Source organism: Netta rufina (genome assembly GCF_964035555.1).
Source record: "Netta rufina genome assembly, chromosome: 1".
In the NCBI taxonomy this organism is placed as follows: Eukaryota; Metazoa; Chordata; class Aves; order Anseriformes; family Anatidae; genus Netta; species Netta rufina.
Genome location: NC_140123.1, coordinates 171,468,024 through 171,489,923, shown reverse-complemented (window position 1 = coordinate 171,489,923; position 21,900 = coordinate 171,468,024). Strand labels below are relative to the sequence as shown.

Sequence of the window (21,900 nt, the reverse complement as noted above, 5' to 3'; positions counted from 1 at the left end):
ACTGGGGAGGTGAAGGGGAAGTTGTGTGCAGCTGAAGTTGGCAAAATAATGAATGTCATGGAGCAGATGACTAGAAATGACTGAAGTGGTGAAGCACTGGAGCGTGTTTTTCCTGGAAATTGTGAGGACAAAGTATGCATACGATTAGGAAGGGATTAGACCAACTGTTATCCTTTGCTGGAAGTGTTCTGCATGAAACATGATGATCTCTAGCTTGGGAGAGATACAATGAATGCAACAGTATGATTCAGTGACCATTGACCTTGTCTTATTAAAAATGTTTGACAGAGCTTTTAATCAAGCGTGGTGGATGCCAAATAGTCATAGTTAACGATCACCACTTTTATTGAACTCACGATATTCTCTAAGGGAGGTCTCGATGTCTTCCTGATCCAAGTAAATTGTGGGCACAACAATATCAGGTGTTTTTGAGAATGATCATTCTTGTGTCAAAGTGAGTTTAGTGTATGAGTTTTGTTAATTTGAACAATTCTTAATCGTCTAGGGGACTGTCTCGAAGGAACAAAGGAAGAATTCAGTCCAGTTAACTTTTCTTTAACCATGACATTGTAGTGAAAGTATTTATTGAAAATCAGGTACACGTGAATAAGAATATGTAACTTCACGTTGCTGGTGAACACGCGGGTTATCTTTCCAGTGCCTCTATTGGATCACGGTGCAATTCAAGTTGGGAGGCACCTCAGGAGGACATCTAGTCTAACCTGCTCAAAGCAGCCCATTTGATGCCCAGGGCTATTTCCACTTGACTTTTGCATCTTTCTAAGGCTGGCGATTTCACAGCCTCTCAAGGAAACCTATTTCCACGTTTGATTGTGGAGAAAACTTTTTCTGTACAGCTAATCAGGACTTCCCATCTCACCATTTGTGTCTCTACTGCCTCTCATCCTGTCACTGAGCGCTTCTGGGAACCGTGTGGTCTCTCTTCTCTGTGCCTTCCTGCTAAGGAGTTGAGGACAACATTGGTATCTCCCTTTGTATTTTGGACAGTCATTAAAAGTGGGGAAAAAAAATCAAGTTGCTGTTTTGTTTTCATGTGGGAATTGTAATATGGATGTCTTTTGCCTCAAAAGTCCTCTATCAGTGGAGTTTTCTAATTATAGGATTTCTTCCCTTCCTTTTTAAGGGAGTGTAGTCCAGCTGAACTTGGCAATTAAATGGTAGTGGAAAGTATAAAACGCTTGAATTACATCTCTCTTAGAATTACAGTTCCATTTTGAATCCAGATCCAGCTTAAAGTGTTTTGTTCTTTTGGGCTTTCTTCCAACAAAATATCAAAATCGTGTGTGTGTAAAACAATCTTTTGGAGGAAAATCGAGAGCTTTGCCATTTGATATAAAATTTGGTTTTGCCAGAAAGCTTTTAAGCAGATGTTTAACACATCTGGATGTATTTCTGCTGCTACCAGAGGAATTGTACCCTAGTGTTTTCTGAAAATGATGTCCTCAACCATGTTTTCCAAGCCCTGTGAAAGTCCCTTTTTAGTGTATTCAAAATTGCATCTGTTTCTGGTGTTGTAGGATATAGTAAAGATTTAAAACTTAACACTAGATGGTTACTCCTCATTGCATCTTAAGAAATGGTGATAATATGATGTATACAATCTTCTCACATTTTCAGAGCTCTGTGTTTATTGTGTCTTCAGGAAGAGCTGATTGTTTCATTTATTTAAATTAAATTTATTTAAATTACGTGTGCTTCTGGTAGGACTTGCAAAGTTGCTCAGGAAAATAAAATACAGGATAAGCCCCCATTTTGATTAGGTTGGAATTGTTGCCTCATTGTAATAACCAATTTTACTTTCCCACCAGACCAAGAAGCAGAACATTAGTGCACAGGTAAATGCTGATTTTCCTTTGTGAACTTTTCAGATATTAAATTTGAACTTCCCTTGGATTAGCCAAAAAAACAGAACAAAAAGGCAGGAGGAGTTGCTATATTTTACTATGATGTTTGGTTCCAACATCTATTCAAATAGTTTTAACTGCTCAAAACACAGCGTGCGTAAGCAGACACACTGCAGGGCCTAATGCATTTTGGTGGGTGCTGCATCGACACCAGGACCTACAGCACTGGTGATACGGAGCACACGGTAAATGAGATGGTTGTTTTACCTGTCACGGTTTATGAAGAAACATTTGTTGGCTGGAGGTTTATATGGTTTAAAATATACAAAGTATTAGTGTTTTCAAATTAGTAGAAAGAGAAGAGTGAGAGATGAAGACTTATTGTTGCCTTTCAAACAGTTGAACTCAACATGTTCAGATGCACATGACAATAAAAGTCTTAGGGCCTGATATTTGAAGTTGACGAGCGTAGCCCATGGCTTTAGTTCAGTTTGCATCACATCTTGATGTGTCTGAGCCTTTTAAAAAGGCAAGAGCCTTCACCTGCAGCTGGGTGAAGCCCCAGTTTTTGCTTCCCAAGCTCATTCCTTGGAGGGCAAGTTTTGGACATCTCTTCTTGTCTCGGAAGGCCGTACAATGGTTCCTTGTGGCAGGCAAAGGCAAACCCTGCCCATGGCTCAGACTTAGATTCCCGAGGGAATAAAAACGAGTGAGAAGAATTTTACAGCTTGTTTTATAGAGGTAACAGCACTGATAAAAGTTAATACGGCTAAGATTAGAAGGGCTGTGTGAAGACTGAAAATGTCTTTGTCAGTGTTTCTCATGACATACGCTGAAAGTGCTTGTAGCAACTATCACCAGGGAGACCAGTGCAATCCTGAAAAATCCCGAGGTCAGACGAGAGCACCAAGAGACATTCCGTCTCGATTAACAGGTTTGGGGACCTCGCAGCCACTTTCCCCCCACATTTCAGTGTGTTTTTTTTAATGGCTGAACTACACTGCAGCTTTGAAGGGCTGCGGGGAAGGTGAGGAAGATGAAATTGCTTTAGAATAAGTTAATTCCTTATTGCACAAAAAAAAAGTTAAACAGACACTGTATTATGTAAGGCTAGAATGAGGCTGGCATCCTAATGATATCAAACCTCAGAGTAAGCTGCCAGGATACTCACTGGCTGTGAAAAATAGTTGTGGTAGACGCACGCACTGCATAGTAGGCACGAGTCCATGGTCTTAACAGCTCGCAGCTTCTTCACTTTCTTGATGCATTAATGGCCACCTCGTGCAGGTGCTGCCTCTTTTTTGTTGTTGTTGTTTGGAATTTAATATGGAACTTTAAGGTGACATCTGCGTCTTGACAAATTTCTGCTTTGGGCACCACGAAGCATAGCTGGTAGACGCAAAGCTTGGTGATACTCCAAAGGATGTGTTGTTTGTGTTTGTTTTATTCTTAGCTTGTAAATTGGGAGGAAGTATTGCACAACGCTCCTGCTGCAATTTAGTGAAAAAGCGTATGGGAAATTCAGTAGGTATAGTTGGCAAATTCTGGGACAACTTTTTCCTGACTTGTCAAAGGGTGACTGCTGGATACAAATGCCCCGTTTCTCTACAAACACTTAAATAGGGGGTATGACATCTCTAGTGGCAGTCAGGGATTTTCCTGTTGCTTTTACTTTTTACTCTCTTATTGAAAGGGAAAACCTTTGCATCTGCTCCTCATACCTCTTAGTTGCCTCCTTTCTTTCACATTTTCTGACATATCTTCTGGTTTGTGGCATTGCTTTTTAAACGGAGAATGGTAAATAGGCCACGTGGGATAAGAAGAGGAGATGGCTGTTTTCTGCTATCGACTACCTCACGCATGACAACACTTTTCAATGTGCGTGGACAAACAGAAGGGCAGCGGCACAGCCAGCAGCTCGTTCTTACGTAACGTTTGCAGAGGATGCTCTTTGGGCTGTGGCCTCGCTGGCTGGTATTGATGAAACCACCCATCGTGGAAGGACAGTGGCTGCCTGTTGGAGCTGGCTTTGCTGCCCTGCTGCCGAGCTCCGCGTAACGCAAGCGGGCAGAGGTCACCGGGGTTTGCTCTGGGGCAGGGAGGTCTTTGAATACTGCAATAAATCAGCTCTTGCGTAGTGACAGCTGGTTTTGAGTTTCTTCAAGGTGACCTATTCAATGAGAGCAGCCTTGAGGAGAAGGACCCGGGGGTGTTGGTTGATGAAAAGCTCAGCACGAGCCGGCAATGTGCTCCTGCAGCCCAGAAGGCCAGCCGTGTCCTGGGCTGCACCAAAAGCAGCGTGGCCAGCAGTGTGAGGGAGGGGATTGTCCCCCTCTACTCTGCTCTCATGGAGCACCCCACCTGGGGGGCTGTGTTCAGCTCTGGGACCCCCACCACAAAGACCACATGGACCTGGTAGATTGAGTCCAGAGGAAGGCCACAAGGAGGGCTCAGAGGGCTGGAGCACCTCTCCTATGAGGACAAGCTGAGGGAGTTGGGGTTGTACAGCCTGGGGAAGAGAAGGCTCTGGGGAGACCTTACAGTGGCCTTCCTGTACCTAAAGGGGGCCTGCAGGAGAGCTGGGAAGGGACTCCTTGTCAGGGGGTGCAGCGATAGGACAAGGGGGAATGGCCTTAAACTGAAAGAGAGGAGATTTAGATTAGATATAAGGAGGAAATTCTTTACTGTGAGGGTGGTGAGGCCCTGGCACAGGCTGCCCAGAGCAGCTGTGGGTGCCCCATCCCTGGAGGTGCTCAAGGCCAGGCTGGATGGGGCTTTGGGCAACCTGGTGTGGTGGGAGGTGTCCCTGCCATGGCAGGGGGGTGGAGCTGGGTGGGCTTTAAGGTCCCTTCCAGCCCAAACCATTCCGTAGTTCTGTGATTCTGTTCACCTGTTAACAAGCTGTAGGCCATGTTGTTTGAATGTTGATTCACACAGAGTCACTCAGGTTGGAAGCAGCCTCTGTCATCTAGTCCAGCCTTTAATGATGTCTGTTGCTTGATGTCTGCTGCTGCCTTCCTGGTCCCCGCGTGTATGCCCAGAAGAGCTGGCAGGTGTTTCCCAGGGGAAAGTCTGTGCAGGAGAAGGTGGCTGCCCCCACTCTGCTCCTGGAAGGCTGGAAGGGATTTGCCTTGCCTGGGATGACCATTGTGATGAAAATAAAACCACAAAGGAAAGCAGAATGCCTTCTTATAAAATGGACCTGATCAGTTTTATCATTTGCCCAATGTCAGGATTACATGTAATGCTAAAGAGAAGGAAATACATGTTTAAGAAATACACCCAGCAGTGTCTACAGTTGCAAAGAAAATGCCAAGGGATGGTGTATGTATGGCATTTTCTGCTGCACTGCATGCTTGTGGTGATGCAGCTTTCATCTGTGACAGTATACAAAAAATTCAGGATAGTTCAGAGATGTCATTGTTTACAGGGCTTGTCTTACTTCTGACTTGGCAAACTATCTCTAATGTTTTAATTTTTGCCTTAAAACCCATAATTTATTGGCTTTCAGGTGCTACTGGAGCTATCCTTGGTGGGTTACATGACACCCCCAGCTGCATGTGTGCTAATCTTAGTTTCAGGTTAGAACAAGGCTGTTATACTGAAACTTTTCACTGAAGTTAATGATGCTCTTGCATACACACGACCTAAATTCAAGTTTAATTGATTGATTTGCCCTTAAATTTTGATTTATGCAAAACAGAAGAAAAAAAAAAACACCTACATTTTCAATATCTTTTAAATGATTTGGCAGGGCTTTGGGGTTTGGATGAGAGGATTGTTTGCTTCATTTGACTTGGATATTCATAGCACAATTGCAAAACACAAGAGTAGGAAATATCATTTTATTCAACATCTGTAAATACCTGTGTCTTTAATTAGTGGTATCCCCGCTCATTTTAGGCATATTGTGTATGCTGAGAAATACATCCTGTACCATTTCATGTTTTAGCTTCATAACAAAATGCTTGCAGAAAACATGCTGAGTTGCAAAAGAATATAGTGTTTGCACATAAGAATAGGAGGAAATACCTGTGACTTAAGAGACTTTTTTTATTTTTCTAATTGTGGTGGTGGAACTTGTCCTGTGAGATGACAGACTTCTCACAGAACATAGGAAAATAAATCTTTCATTTCAGCAATGTGCTTGTAAGCCATCAGTTTTTTTTTTTTGCCAGGGTTATAAGATTTAGTGAGTTTCAAGATGGCAAGCGCTGGTTTGGTTCGTTCACTTTGCCTTTTAGGTATTTGATTCTTTACTGCCTTGATTCTTACAAGGGAAAACAAAGTAATTCTGAATTGAAAAAGGAGTGGACTGGCAGTGTCACCTTACTGAGTCATTTATAAACATTATAAATTGATTAATTACATAGATGATTTATATGTTCCAAATTCTGATGACAGTAGGGATGGTGCCGGATTGGGAAAATTGCTTCTGCTGGGATTTACAAGCTGTATCTCAGGTGCTTTTCTTTATGTGGGCCTACTAGCTTGGTAGTCAGCTTACATCCACGCATATTTATAGCAGACTTCAGGTTTTGTGCTGATTTTTCTTGCCTCAGATGATATTTTAGAGTGTGGCGACTGCCACGGAATGACTGTCCCTAAAAGCCTTGCTGTGCCTCCCCCACTCCTAGGCGGTGCCCTGAGTCTCAGTCCTCCAAATATAGATCGTGGTTTACTCGCCAGGCCTAATTTATTCCCTAGGCTGTGTGATTTTGTTCTTTTTGGAGCAAGGGCTCACTGGATTTAGAACAAAACCCATGCAAAAATAAGTCTTAGCTTATAAAAGCAGTAGGATGTTTTGAATGCAGTGTATGCTTACAAAATGCTCAGCCAACGCTGAATGAGCTCAGATGCTTCTTTGGAGCTTCCCCCCTTGCTGCCTTGTTCCTGTGAGCGCCAACTCTCTGGGGAAGCCCTGGCAGCTCACCCTGCCTTGGTAGCAAAATTCATCCTGCCTGGGAGGTAAGTCTGTGGTCACGTCGTGCTGGCTCCTGCAAAGCAAGGTTTGTGTCTCGTTGGAAACAAGAAATAAATTCCTTGAAGACAATAGCTTGTCCCACTGTACTTCAGGAGTACACTTTAATGTTTTTATCTGGGTACCCCTTGTGTTGCTTCCACTTGTGCTCTTCCCACAGCCCTCTTGAGTTTTGTCATTAAGACGTTCACTAACTGTTGTGTTAGTGCCAAGTTACGGAGCACCAACAACTTGCTAGTGCTTGCAGTGTCTAGCAGCTTTCGTTGGATTTAGTCTTATTGTTTATCACATCTATTTCTGCCAGAGTTTATACCATCCATGTTTTGAATCATGGCTGATATATAGATGCATTACTCCAGGGACAGAATATGGGCAGAACATTACCCTATCATGGACTTGCTAATAAATGTTGATAGAAACAATCAAATAACACAATGTGGTTTTACTTTGCAAAATATGTGGTTCTTACATCTTCAGAAAAGGAAAAAGCAATCTCTGGGCACCTACTGGCATTTCCTAAAGACCTACCTCTAAGGGCAGAGTGCTTCCATCAGCTCCAATGAGCAGGACACCAGTAACCATTAAAATGAGCCACGGAACAGACACTTGAGCACTTGCAGCTGGAGCAGAGCATGACAAAATCCCAGTGAAATGTCTGATAATGTCAGTGCTAAGTAGGGAAGAATTTAATGAGGCATTCAGACACTTTGAGTCATGCCACTGGTGACTCCAAAATGACAAATACTGGGTGGACAACAAAGACAAAAAAAGAAAGGAGGGGTAGCAATACGGGGCAAAAAGGACAAAGAGGATCATACTTTGTGAGCATTACTGAGCACTGAGGGTAGACCTCAACGCGATCCTGACCACAGCTGGAGGCAGACATGGCGTTGTGGCTAAGTCTGTTGTTTCAGGTCTCTGCAGATCTGGTTGCTTTCCCAGCTTCCCTGCGTGGCTCAAACAAGTCTCCGTTTCCTTTAGGTCTCCTTCCACAGCATAAAGCGGGGCTGGTACTTTTCGTCCTCCTGAGGATAAACTCTGGGAGAGTGTAGTTTCTTATTCTGTATTTAAACTGCATTCGGCACAGTGGGGTTCCTTCTCAGCTAGGTTTTCTAGCAGCTTTTATGCTTGAGGAATCGACCAATTTTATCTACCTCAATTACTATGCCATGCATGTCTTCGAAAAAGCAAAGATGACAGGAAACTTTTTTTTCCTGTGGAAATAAACTTAATACACTTAGCTTTCTTACCCATTTAAATACATATTTGATACTGAAGAACATTAACCTTGAACAGAAATATCCCATCAAAGTCTTTACACTCCAAACCTGCTTTGAAAGAAAAGAGTTTGTAGTTCTTCAGTGTGGCAAGAGTTAAAGAGTTTAATTCAGGAATCTCATTTGAAAAAACCAGCAGTGGGATACCGTAGGTATCAGTGTAGTCCCACTGAAGACATTCTGTAGAGGGGGCACTGATAATTCAGGTGAGCCATCAGTTTTTTTCCAGTTGACAGACCCAGCCAAGACCTTCTGTGCAATGCCAAAACAGTAATCCTCCAGGGGATGCCCTTGACATCAAGCTTCTTGGTTAGCATCCTCTAGAAAAGCCTCTGGCTGATTTGCACCGAGAAGCCCCATTTCTCCTTGCCTCTCATTTAATAAATGAGATATCAAGATGGAGCGTGGCACTGCCTAACAGACATCCCACATCAACTTCATCGGTTTGCCGTGGTGTATCCTCATTTATCCACTTTATCTGAGTGAAGCCAGGAGCATAGTGCAGGTCGGATTAGTTTATGAAGAAAGCAAGCAGCTCTTCCGTCGTTGTGTAACAGAAATGGAAGCAGCCCTTTTGTGCTTGATTGCCATTTATTAGTCCTGATGGTAAAGAAGGGAAGGGAACCTTTCTTGGGAAAGATGGGGACGAGGAGCATGTTTCCATCCAAACGTACACCCAGCCTGGAACTGCAGCACACTCGGGAACAACAGCAGCTGGGAGGGACCTACACAAATGAGCCCCTTCCCCTGTTAAAATCTGTGTGGTCCACCACAACAGGAGGATTTGGAACTCCAGTGCTGCTACCTAACACCATGCTTTAACAAAGCTAAATTATGGGCTTTGTGATTCTCCAGTTATATCCGAAGCCTTCGAACTGTTTTAGGCATTTGCTGTGCAGTATCAGCTCCTACCTGGTGAAAATCACAGTGACGTCTAGAAGCCATTTGAGTCTGTTTCCTTTTCTGGTTTTAATCTCTCTAATTTTATTCAGCAGTTGTCCCAGAGGTGTCTGTGGCTCTGCCACTTCCTCATTCTTGAGATGGTAACCACAGGAATAGGGCTGTCATACAGATCATACAGACAATGATTTTTTTTCCAGTTGCTGATGAGCGATGACAGATTTTAACAGTTTAACTTGTATTTATTATGGAGTGAGTGCTCAAGCATAAGGGTATTCTGTTCTCTAGCAAGTTTCAAAGAGAGCATGCTTTTGGTTGAAAATAGCTGTCACATTCACATCTCTGCTCCTGAATCTCATTTCTTGTTGGTTTTCATCTAGGAAAAGAAAGGTATGGACAAATGTAGTGCTGATGGCCAGAGGCAGGACCTAGTTCTGGGTGCTGTTAGTCCTTATCAAATTAAACTTTTGTCTCTACAAGGCTTGAAGGTGAAGAACCTCAAGTGAGGAGCTCATGCCTCCCTGTTCAGCAGCCAGCAGAAGACCTGGCATCGGTTTCATTCATGTAAAACTGGATCTTAGGTGAAGTGACCTCTGCATTCCCATATGTTTGCCTTGACTTTAGTTTTCTCTGCTTTCTTAACTTAAAAACTTCTAATCTAATGAATAATTCATAGCTTTGTTTAAAAAAAAAAAAAGCCTCAAAACCACACAGAAAGGCAAGAGCTGTAGCCATCCTTGCAATGAGTGAATTGAAAAATTGAAGAAATTGTGCACTGGGTTTGTACTGACCCGTCAGGGGTGCCTTGTGTGAGTCTTGTGTTGCCGATCCGCTTACCTTGGCTCTCACACGTGTTTGTGCATACAGGAAAACTGAGAGACTTCTAAGCTTAATTGAATCCCAACACACGGAAACACTTCCTGTTCCTAAAGGTATTTTTTGGGGGAAAGAATGCATTATTGCTTTATTTAGTCTTGTTTTGTCTCTGCCATATTTTATATAAAAATATAAGCATTGTGTTACCCAAGACACTTGGATGTCTTGTTGCATCAAACACGTATTTCTGTTAGAAAACTGTCTCTGGGTGCAGCCTGAGCACCCCCTCCTCACACCAGATTTTTGGGAGGGCAGGCTCCTGCGTTTTGGGGGAGTTTTTTATGAGTCATTGGCTTTCTGAAGAGCAAGCGTGTGTTAGGCTGTAAGTGGCAATCATCCCACAGCTTCTGATATGACTGCTTGTGTTATTCGTGCTGGAAACGTGTGACTCTTCACAGGGTCATGGCTGTGGAAGACGTTTTTATGTTATGCATGAAACTTCTTGTTGTGGTGACTGCCAGGAGGTTTTGGTGACGCTGCTGCTAATGAGTATCAGAAATAAATTACGTTTTAGAAGATGTGCATTGCTTCAGAGTTTAATTTCATGTTTGCTTTTCTGACTTCCTCAGCATATTGGGATTTTACTAGCACAGTTGATACTTTGAGAAGCCGTCTTAGAATCGAGAACTCTTAAATAGACAAAGCTACACGGCTGTTTCCATTCCCATTTGCATCTCTTTTCCAGCCAGCGCCCACTTCCCCCTTCAAAGCCTCAGAAGGTAATTTTTCTCTCGGTGTAAGAGGAACGTGCTTCTTTGTATTGCTCCATCCTTCAGATTCCCAACCTGTTTTCCCAGGGACGCAAGCACCACGAGCCCCCGCTGGCTGTCCACCTGGCTGCCCACCCTCCTCCCTCCCTCCGGCACCTCCTGAACCTGCGGGCAGGTTTCAGCCGGGTTGGTCAGAGGGGCAGCAGTCTGGAGGTTTGATTACGCTCCCAGCCGAGGGCTGTGCTGGTCAGCTCACGGTTTATCAGCCGTCAGAAGTCTCCGAAGGCAGGAGGCAGAGGCAAACAGGTTTCATCACTTCCGCCTGTATTTTTTCCTTTCCTCTGTCCTTGCCTCTGCTCTTCCCCGTTTGCTTCCCCTCTCCGAACAATGCCGCTCTCTGGGGAGAGCCTGTTGTTCGTCATCCTGTTATTCTGACCCATCCTCCAGGATTCGCCCCGCAGCTGCTTATCTTTTTAACCCCGCTCGCCTGAAAACTGGTAGAGATGCTGTAGGGAGGCCAGCTGGGAGGCGCAGAACAAAAGGCATCAGGGCTGAGAGCTCTGCCAGGAAACGGGAAACTTTGAGGGGCTCGTAGGGGGGCTGCTACCACCGCAAAGCCTGCTCCGGCCATCCTCTGCTCACGTGAGTGATCCTAGCTGATGTGCTCGGGCTCCAGGACGTCAGCAGCGTCCACCCGTGTGCGTAAGGAGCTGCTGGAGCGAGTCCTGGTGTTGAGAGCCAGCTGAACTCTTTCTTGCCTTCGGAACAGACGCCAGCAGCAGCAGCTCGCGCGCGCCGACAGCCCGGTGTGCTCCCGTGAGTTCATCGCTCGGGTGCTCGACAAATGCCTTAGCGGCAAGCTCTGAGCAGGTTACGTTTCCCTGAGCTGTTTCCCCTGGTTGTTTTGTGTTTTTTTTTTTTAAATGTCAGATATATCACAATGTAATTTAGCAAGACGTGCCTCTGAGCAGAAGCAGGGAGACTTGCAGGGACACTTGCTGCAGACAGCATATGGCACAGCCCATGAATTATGCACAGCCGGCATACGGGGAGTGGAGGCAGCCTGAGGAAATTATTAGGCCTGTTATCGTTGCCGTGACTGTACGTTATTATCACTTGACTGGAAAAAAGGCAATTTTGCTCGAGATTGGGGCTGCGATTGCTGCTTCCAGGTGCCGTATATTAACAATCCGTATGAATATTTAATGGTTGCTAGGAAATGTGGCGTTGGGGGGCTGGCTGCCCCATCAGTTCATTAAAAACCTGGTTCTGCCCTGTGCTGAGCCCTGCCTTTCCTAAGTAGCTGTTAGAGTCTCTCCGCAAGAGTAGCAGCATAAAAATAGATTTCAATTTTGATAAGTCTATTATTGTAAGACACAATTTACACACCAGTAGGTACCACGCTCCTGATGCACAACTTTCAGCTTGTGCCGTTTCCTGCTTTTCTTGCTCTGAAAAGTAAATGTTACGTTTATACATGCAGATTAATCTCACTGTTCCACCAACAGGATCAGCTCACCCTTCGGTGGAAATGCCATTAGCAACATGCTGATAATGCAGAGTTGGGCCTCTTCTGGGGTGAAAGGCCCAAAGGCTTTTAATTAAAATCCTGGCTCTGCTTCTCAGTGTTGTCAGATGTCTTCCATAGTGTTTACTTCCTGGAAAAAGGTCTAAAACGGGCATGTTCCACTGGAGCCTAGCCCACAGCGTTTCCTTGCAACCATATAATTGCTTGTGGGTCACTGGGCGTGCAGGACATTTTTGCTTACTGTACCAGTCAGTGCTGGGTGGCCTCCCTGCTCCCAAAACTTCTGCTGTGGTTAAACAAGAAATCAGGGCATGACATTTTAAGTTGAAAAAGCTCACATTAGTGCTGCGGAAGTGAAAAGCTCCTGGAATTTCATCAGTGTGAACTGAGTACTGCAAAAGCAAAGACAAAGATGTCATGGAAAGGAATAACTTTATTTTTGTCTTAGGGTTTATAGTCCAACCCACCATCCACGTGGAAACCCATAGAAGCTTAAGCTGCTCTCAAGCATATCAGCAAAGCACTTGTACAGTCTGTTATCTCCCCTTTTCTGTTAGGGTTAGCTGTTAAGCTCCTCCCAGCTGACTGATGGTTAAGTACGTGTTCTCCAGCCTCTTCATTAGATATGTTTCTCCAACACTTTCTCCTAGCCAGCTTTCTAGAAAGTGCTGTGTGACGGTAATTAGGTAAACCATAATACTTGCTCCACATTATCAGTCTCACTTCTGCCACTGCCACGTTCAGCACACAATGGATTAGGTGTGTAAAAGTCTGTTGGCTAGAAGATGCTAAAGTATCTCGCTTGTACACGCTGCAAGTCCATAAAACCACGATGCTTCTGAGCTGTTGAAAATGATCTCCGTCTTTCCCTTTCATGAAGATGTCTGCCAGTACACCATATAATAGCCTTCATCATAGAGAATTTACAGATGTTTCACAGCACTTATGGATAAAGCAAAATTATGGAATAGCTTCTACCTTTTCTGTGGAGGGAGAAGGGAAAAGTGTCTCAGTGGAATGATGAACAACAATATTACTTTCGGGAGATTAAACGTATAGGTAAACCTCCTTGTCCTTGTGTCTAGGCTGTAAATGGTAAAAGTTATTTATGTGATTAATTCTCTTTCTGGAAATCCAGGACATCTTCCCTTAAGAGAATTTGGAGTGAACGTGACTCTTCTTTTGAAACTGCCAAGATTTAGGGCAGTGCCGCCTTGCTCTGCATAGGTACAGGTTAAGGCAAGGATGCCCATAAAGAAGTACAAGCCTGATAGATTTGGAAGTCACATATGCAGCTGTAAATGTAACACTAAAAAGTACTGAACTTGTTCAGCTTTATGCTTCTAAAAATTGAGATCAAAGCCAGATCCTAGTTTTATTGCAAAAGAGTCCAGAATCCTGGATGTTTTCTCATTCATGTCCGTCATGTCAACGTCTGTCAGAAGGATTATCCACATGGCAGCAAGATCGGGCAGTTCTGCTCTGTGGTGTATCGAACAAGATCCTTGCACAGTTGGTCAAAATTCAGTATAAAATATATAAGACTTAAAATCGGAACACAGTACTTTGAAAATGTCTTTTAAAAAGCTCTGACTGAATTGGTCTGTTCCGGTGTTTTGTTTAGCAAGGGCAAGATTTTCTAAGAGGAGATGTAGTCCAAGGTCTTTTCAAGCGTCTTGGCTTCTGTCTGTTGCTCAACTGTTCCCGCTGAGCTCTGAGTAGCCTCAGGTTGTGGTGAATATGTGTGAAAAATAATGGTTTCTAAAATGGGGTTGTGTTTGCATGGCAATATATCGTATTAGATAGCCTGCTAATTGAAAACGTACAGATAAGGAAGTGAAAACTGATATAACAGCTTCTTGCTATTCAAACGCACCCTTTAAATTTCTTGGATTGGAATCTTAGACTTGGAACTAAGGCTATACAAAGTAGCTAAAACTTCATTTTGGAGCTTTCAACGATGAGTAAACTTACAAATTATGAACAAATCCTACCGCAAATGTAAATGGCTTGAAATGTTGCCAGACAATTTACAGCAGCTTTTCATACTCAAGATATTTTTGCATGACTACAGTCTAGTTGTATCATTCCTTTAAAAAAATAATAAAATGTTTTTAAGCATTATGCCTTCTATAATGGAACCTCTCGCACGCCTACTTCTCAACGGTAACACTTATTTCCTCTTCTTTTCCCAGCTGCTGGGAGTAGATGGAGACAGCTGTAGAGCTCTCCTGCTTTTGAAGTTGGACAATTAACTGCTTGTGACCACGCAGATGTTTGTTTTGCACGCTGAAGGCAGCACTGCACACAATTTCCTCTCTTCATCCTAGCTACAGATGTCTGCACATTTGAATTCTCGAAAAGGGTTTCTTGACACCTAGAACAAAATGTTTTCCTTAGGAAGCGGGAGGAAGTTATTAGTATGCAAACCCACAACAGAGCTCTCAAATGAGCTATCTGAAAAGTACTAGTATGTGGGTAAATGTGTCGCATACACGCTCTGTACCAGAATTGTCACTCCTCCTGGATTTCCTTTACCGTCGATGACACATTTGTGCTTACCAGTGTGCATGCATGGGGTCAAACCTACAGCTGCAGGAGGTGGGAATCTGCTGCCACCCCTTCCCTGCTGCTCGGCCATTTCCCAAATGCTGTATTTTCGTGTCCTGTTGCAGGACATCAGACAGGTCCTTCTATCCATATCTGTTTAGTTCCCCAGCTACCACACAGACGTAGCAATAGCTGCCGCAATTTATGCAGTGACTTATAATGGGGTACAAACTGTGTGTTGTTTTAAAAAGGGCTGCCTCTGTGAGTTGTAACAGACCAGCACCTGTAACCTGGGAGCTCACATTAACTGCAGGAGACTAGAATAGAGCCGTGCTAGGTGAGAGAAGCTGAGGAAGGAGAACTGATTGCCAGCTCTGAGAATGAGACGTACAGGAATCGCTGTAGCTCTTGGGTCCCCTGTGTCCGACTTTGTTAAGGTCAGGAGAAGGAATGAAGATAGCCTGATATGTCAACACCTTTCCTCCCCTATTGCACTGTATGCACAGTGGTGAAAACTCTTTCCTCTCCTCAGCATATGATGGCAGCAGGAGGAGAGAGCCCCTGCCATCTCTTTCTTGACTCCCTGGCTATGCAAAGACAGGCAGAGAAGGCATGTAAGCCTTCTCCCACTCCTTCTACAACCATGAGGTTAAAGTGACATAGCCTGGATGACTCCTACCAATGGCTTGGAGGCTGACTCAGTGGAAGCTGGTGGCATGCCTTTAAAATTGAAAATGATACGGGAAAGCCAGAGCGGCCAGCTAAGCTCTGCAGAGAGTTTTTGGGAAGGTTAGAGCTTCTCATCCTGCCATAGGTGTGGGCTTGCTATTACTGTGGTTTTCAGGCCATCATCTTACACCTGGAAAGCATTAGCCCAGGATTCAGTTCCTTGTAGAATTCCCTTGAATGTATTTGTTTGTGGAAGTTATCTGTTGCACTCAATGTGACATTTATAATAGGTATAATTCCTTCCTCCTGAGACAAATCCTCATTCTTCTCTTGTGAATGGCTTTTGCTGTAGCATTTCCTTTCTGATGTACTTTCTTTATAGTTTTGAGTCCCTTTGAACAAGATGTTTGGTTTTGTTTCATATTTAATTACCATAACCACGCTCTTTCCTGACTAGTATGTTTATAGGAGTTTGTAACTTCTTTTGTGTTAGCGTTCCGACATCTGGACTCAGAGGTCCTTACTAACAGCCTCTGATCCATAATAAGCACTTGATATCTTCTTCCATGGTGCTTTTGTGTCAGCAGCTGCTTTGGGACATGAAATATACTGTGTTCTGTCTTCCTAATGCAGAAAATATGGAGTGGGAAGGAGCGGTAGCAAGAAGGGAAGTGCTCCCATATTTACAAAAGGCATCCCCTGGTGCAGGAGAGGTTGGCTCAAGTCAGCTTGCTGTGGCAGAGAGCGAGAAGGCCTGTTACTACTCCTTAGAAAAGAGCAGTATGTGTCCCTGCCTGGTATGTGCATATTAGCCAGCTGGTGACCTGGCCAAGCTCCTGCTTAGCAAATCTGTCCATTTCATGCACCGATGCACAGGCTGGTGTTGTATCCAGCCCTCTGCAAAAGAGAGCAGTGCCGTAGTTTGGTGTCCTGTCTCTGGGACTGACAGTTTTTGGAGAGCCAACTCCTGTCTGTCATAGGAGTCGTTTTTCCCTCCCCAGTAAAAATAGCCAGACTTACAGGATAAGATATTTCCTTTTCCTCACGAGTGAGTAACATCCTGACACCTCCATGCCTCAGGCTTAATGCACACATGAAGAAGCAATTACATGAAATGTACTGTTTCCTCCCTGTCTTCCTCCTTGATCCAATTTCTCCACGTTCCCGTGTCCTCACTGCCCTGATGGATCTGTCCCCAGCACGGGTGCCCAGCCTCCCAGGACAGGTAACCTGCACAGGGGTGGTGGAGGAGGGTGTGTTTATTGCCTTTGGGCACTGTACCTGCCCTGAAGTCCCCGCAATAGGACATTTCATAGTCCACTGAATGAGGAGTTAGGTTCCTGAACATAGATACTGCGATATGTATCTAACATAGGTGCCTGATCCTGAGACATGACTTCCTACGGATAGCTGCTCCATACCACTGAAAATCCATTAGTGGGGTGGGCATGTTAAACAACAGGCTGGGCCGCAAATCCGAGAGGAAAATCCTCCACAGGAAACGAGGTGAAATATGTGCTTGTGTGTGCTGTAGGCTTTAGGCAACGGCGTCGTTTATCAGGGAGGAAGCTATATCATCCTTCTTGTTAATGCTTTACACATGCATTTTTACTCAAGTGCTTGACAATACCCATTGTACTTTATGGCTGACAGTAATAGAAATCGCCCCTGTGCTGTAGGATTTGGGCTGGAAGACAGTGAGCCCTCAGCAGTAGTGCCATTACTCTTGCCAAGGCGTCAGAGCATCATTTTTCAGGAAACGTATCCTTGCAAGTACTTCACCGGGGTGCCTGATGCAGAACCGACAGACAAGACAGCGCCTTTGCCAGGCACTGCAGGGAATAATGGAGCACACGATCAGGCGACAACATATCATGCAGGGCACGGGGAGCTTTCCTCGCCCCTTCTGTCTCCTAACACACGTAACCACACATCTGAAGTGAATTTTTGTCCTTGTGCTGCTGCCCCAGCGTGCAGTTGCTCCTCTCACCTCCCTCCTCTCGTCCTGGTGGGGTGCTTGAGGCCCTGCCGGGCCTCCTTGCGGCTCTCTGCCTGCACCTTCAGGCCCTGCAGCTCCGTTCACCAGCACAGAAGCAGATTATGTAGGGACTGGTGGTTTATAGTCAGGGAGTCTTTTTGGAAAGGGCTCATTTGTGTGACTGGTTCACCTGGAGTATATTCACTGTCATCCCAGTTGGACGCAGAAATGGGGCCACAGGGAAATGGCAGAGTACTTTGCCTGCTTTGTCTTAAGCCTTGCTCTTTCAGAAAAGCTGCAGATGTGCTGTGAGACTTCAGAGCACTTAAAACCTCAAATCTTCATCTGATGGCACTTGCAGAGGTCCTTCCACCAGAGGAGCAGCTCCCTGAGGCAGCAGATGAGAGAGAGCCCACAGAGCCCAGCTCCTGCCCTGAGCCCCTGCCTAAAATGGAGAAGCAGCATGCAGGATGAGCTTTCCTAGGCCAAGGTGATAAGGCAGCTCTGCTGTCTACTGACATGGATGGAAAACTAACCTTGCCCTCAGTTCCCTCACCTGATTATTTTTTTGGGGGGTTGTTTTGTGACCTTTCTCTGACTGACTGTGACCACATACACCTTATCTCTGGAGGGAAGGTGGATGTGACCAACCAGGGAGAGGAGGGAAGGTGGGACCTCATGTTTCCTCTGCAGCCCGCAGTCGGTCATAAGAGATCAGCTGAAGCTTCAGTCAGCCTGCACTTCAGGCCCCTTGGTCAGTCTGCTCTGCAGTAGCCCTCTTAGCCCCCTCACCTTCCTGCCTTCTCCTTCCTCGCACACTGGCAGTGGTGTGGTTGCATTGAGAGCTGATATGAAGGACAGTCTCTGTTGCCTGATTAATTTTTACCTAGATCAAAGCCCTGAGCAGGCAGAGACTTCATGCACATGTACTATTGCAGATCCAGCTTAGGTCAGCTTCGGCTGCACCTCACTGCAGTGTGCAGAGGAAAAAGTCAGATGGAGATCATCATTTTACAGCAAGTATAAAGACGGGCTGTGAAGTTTCACCTATCTCATAACACCCAATTTTATAGCATATTGGTAACAATTCTGCTTTTGATAGTACCTGTGGTAGACAGGATGGCTGCTGGGGTTTTGTACTGCTGGATTATCATTTTCCTCAAAGACTTGCTCAGGCCTTGATTTCAGAGAGCAAAGGTGGACTCGTCTTCCCCTTTCATTGTTTTCTGTGAATGCCAGAACTTAGTTTTGCCTCCCTGCTGTTGTTTTGAGTTCAAATAGATTCTAAGCAATCATATGTGGCCCATGGTGAAGAAAGCATGGCCAAGTACAGTCCTATCAAACTGAAGTTTTCTGCTTTTATTCACAGTGACCACTCCTGCTTCATCATGAGAGAGTGTTCTTTCATTTTAAAATGCTTGTTTTCAAAAAAAAAATATATATATATATATAATGAAAGCAGAGGATTGCCTTGTTTAGGTTCTTTGTAACAACCCAATTTTGTACTGAAATGCCTGTTCCCTTGTTAAACAAACAAAAACAAAACAAACAAAAAGCCCCACACCAAACAATCCACCTCTGTCTCTTTTTTCTTTCGTCTTTTAATAAAAAGAACCTTAAAAACTGCAGATACAAAAAAAAAAGTTCTTCCAAAAGGTGAATAAGTTGCAGAACCACTGTGAATTCAGCCTCAGAAGAAAGTAAAACTACTTGGCCCTAGATCACACAAGGATTTTATGAAAGCTGAGACTAATATCCCCATTTCCCAGGTGTTGTGTCTGTACTCTGTCTTCACCCCCAGCCCGTCAGCTTCTGTCTAGCCTGCATGTGTTGAGGCCTGGGACACATAACGCGGCATGAGAACCACATTGTTCCTGCATGTGCAGCATTTCTCAGATGGTGGTTTGAGATTTCGGTGTACACGGCTGATGGAAAGGTCACCAGCACGTAACAGACAGGAGTAAGCACGACCGGGTGTTAGTGTATTTGATCGATGCAGCTGCTGCTGTGAGCTGGAAATGGCTTCCGTGACCAAATCTTAATAAAAGATCTCTCCTGTTGAAGAGGGTGTGATACTCTTTTTATGTGAGAAAGGTACAGCTTCATCAGGCGACCTGGCCTTTACCATAGTTTTGCTCAAGAAGCACACCCATCTTCAGATGTTTATGCCTATGGGCTTTAATAAGGAATGCCCTTAACGCTGCAGAACCTCCTTTTGTATTTTTGCTGAAGAATTTTTGAATTAATAGGTTTAAAATCTTCTCATGAATTCATCAGGTAGTTTTTTCTATCCTCTTCATTTTCCAAATGCTTCTCATATAATCTGCCTGCAACAGAGCAAATGATTCCAGTACTCCAAATGTATTCAAATTAAAAACAAAAAACAAAACCAAGAAAAAAAACATATGGGAATACAGAAAGAACATATGTGTGCTGAGTAGACCATATTGGTAAATAGAGAGCAGCATCCTGCAAATCAGTATTTTACATGTCTGTCTAGTGCCTGTGTAGAAAGTTAGTGAAAGGATTTCTTTTTGCTTACAAGCACTCAATGTTCTCGCTATGTTTCTTTCCCTGCATTGAGAGCATGGAAGAAAGCTCTTGAGTGATGGAGGTAGGTGTTGGGATGTCCTGCTAGAGCAGGGGGAGTATAGATAAAGCATCCCGAAACCCCTTTCCAAAAGGAAACCAAAGTTGATACCGAGGTAGTTTTGAATTCACTTGCTTGGGAGCACCAAGCTAATTTTACGTGTGCACAGAGGAGCCTAAAGGGAGGGCATAAGTGGGGGTGAATCCAGCCTGCAGCAGAGGCAGATGCATTTGGCATCACACAAGCAGCAGCCGGCCAGCCAGTGCATCCTCATGCATAGCTAAGAAGTGGATGAGTGCAGGTTTCTAGCAAGGCTGAGCATCTGAGACATGCCACAGTGCTGAGCTGATGACTGTATGCTGACTGACAGTGCCAGGAACAAGGACTGCACTTTTTGTTACGAGTCATATTTTGGGGAACAAACACTTATGACTGAAAGTGTGAAGTGGGAACAGTCTGGGACTTGTGAGAGAGCAAACACCTGGTTGGCCAGGTATCCCACCGCCAGTACAGCCTCTGCGAGGTTGCTGCTTCTCCTGGAGTGCTGGTAGTTTTATTTCTTGCCTTAAATTGTCTTTAAATTGTCTTTGGCAGCAGTTGTTTCATTCTTTTAATTTGGAGACTTAAATTATAAAAATTCTACCTAAATCATACTGACAAATGACATTTTGAAAAAAAAATATCAGAATTTCCCTCCTGGAGGAAGTGGGAATGTTTGAAGCTTTGTTTACGCCTTAATTAGAAGCTTTTAATAAATCAAAAGACTGAAGCTTTGCAGAGGAGGGAAGTTTTAATTAAAGTAATGAGGTGCCTTAGAAATGGCACGTATTTGTTGTCTTTTGTTGAATGGAAATGCTTAAGGGCTTGTGTGATTTGTTGAGTTTGGGGTGTTTTGTGTTTTGGATTTTTTTTTAGATGAGCTCTACCTACCCTGTCCATTGGTAGTGATAGGCTTTGAATGCATCTTTCCTTTTCTTTTGCAAACCTGGCCATGCTGCAGAGCTGCTGGGATGATCCTGGTGGAGGTCAGGAGCGTGGACTTGTCCCCAGGGCTGGTAGTGCCTGGGGGAAGCCAGCCTCCAGCCTCCAGGCACTGCAGAGCTGGGCTGGGGGCAGCTGTGTGATTCGTGGTCCCAACAAGGTCCCAGCAGTGGGACAGGGTGAGCAGGGGGGCGATTAGGAGATTTGTTTTTAAGAGGAAGGATTCACTTTTCAAAATTGTAAATGCCCAACCCTAAAAATGAAATCTGTTGCGTTTCTGTCAAAACCCATTTTAGATGTCTAGCCTTCACCACGATGCAAGAAACAGCGATGCAAAAGAATTAAACTGTTGCAGATGTGCTGAGCTCTCAAAGGACAAGAGATTTGCCTCCAGTCGTTCCCTCGCTATGCTCCAGTCAGAGACTGTGCTAATTCTGGGTGGCTTTAACACCCACTCTGAGGAGCTCATGCAGCTTGTTTGGCTCGAGTGCGAAGTGCTTGTAGGTCTGCTGGAAAACTTTTTCCTAGCAAGCTGGCTTACGGCCAGCTTGTAGTACTTGAGCTACTGGCTTTTCTGATCTGAAATTTGCTTATCTTCAGTACGTGAAGAGGTTGGAAAGGGAGTAAGGCGTAAAGGGAATTTTTAAGAATGGAGTTCCAAAGGGGTTCCCAAAGCAGGCGTATCTGGGCACCGAGCTCGCTGTAGGGCAGCGTGCCTTGAATACAGACATGAGCAGTGTTAAAGCACTCACTGTTTCTAAAACCAATTGGACCAGTGACAATGTTCAGCTTTCCAGCTCGGTGGCTGGAACACTTCTTTGGGAAGAGGCAGCTCACAGGTTTTCCTTCCCGCAATAATGAGCGCTTAATGATTTATACAAAAAGAAAGAAGAAAGGCTTCAACAGGAGAGGCTGAGAAATCCCATGTTTCTCAAGGAGTGCTGTACACCTGCATGGTTAGAGGTCTCACTATGGAAAGCATGGCTTTAGCAGAG

The 21,900-nt window shown here is 44.5% G+C and overlaps 1 protein-coding gene across 2 annotated transcripts in view; it reads left to right on the top strand.

Moving 5' to 3' along the window:
• The window catches only part of SRGAP1 (SLIT-ROBO Rho GTPase activating protein 1), a gene marked incomplete at both ends in the record, with an annotated part of 146,786 nt that overhangs the window by 35,118 nt on the left and 89,768 nt on the right, over positions 1 to 21,900 (top strand). The window lies entirely within an intron of this gene.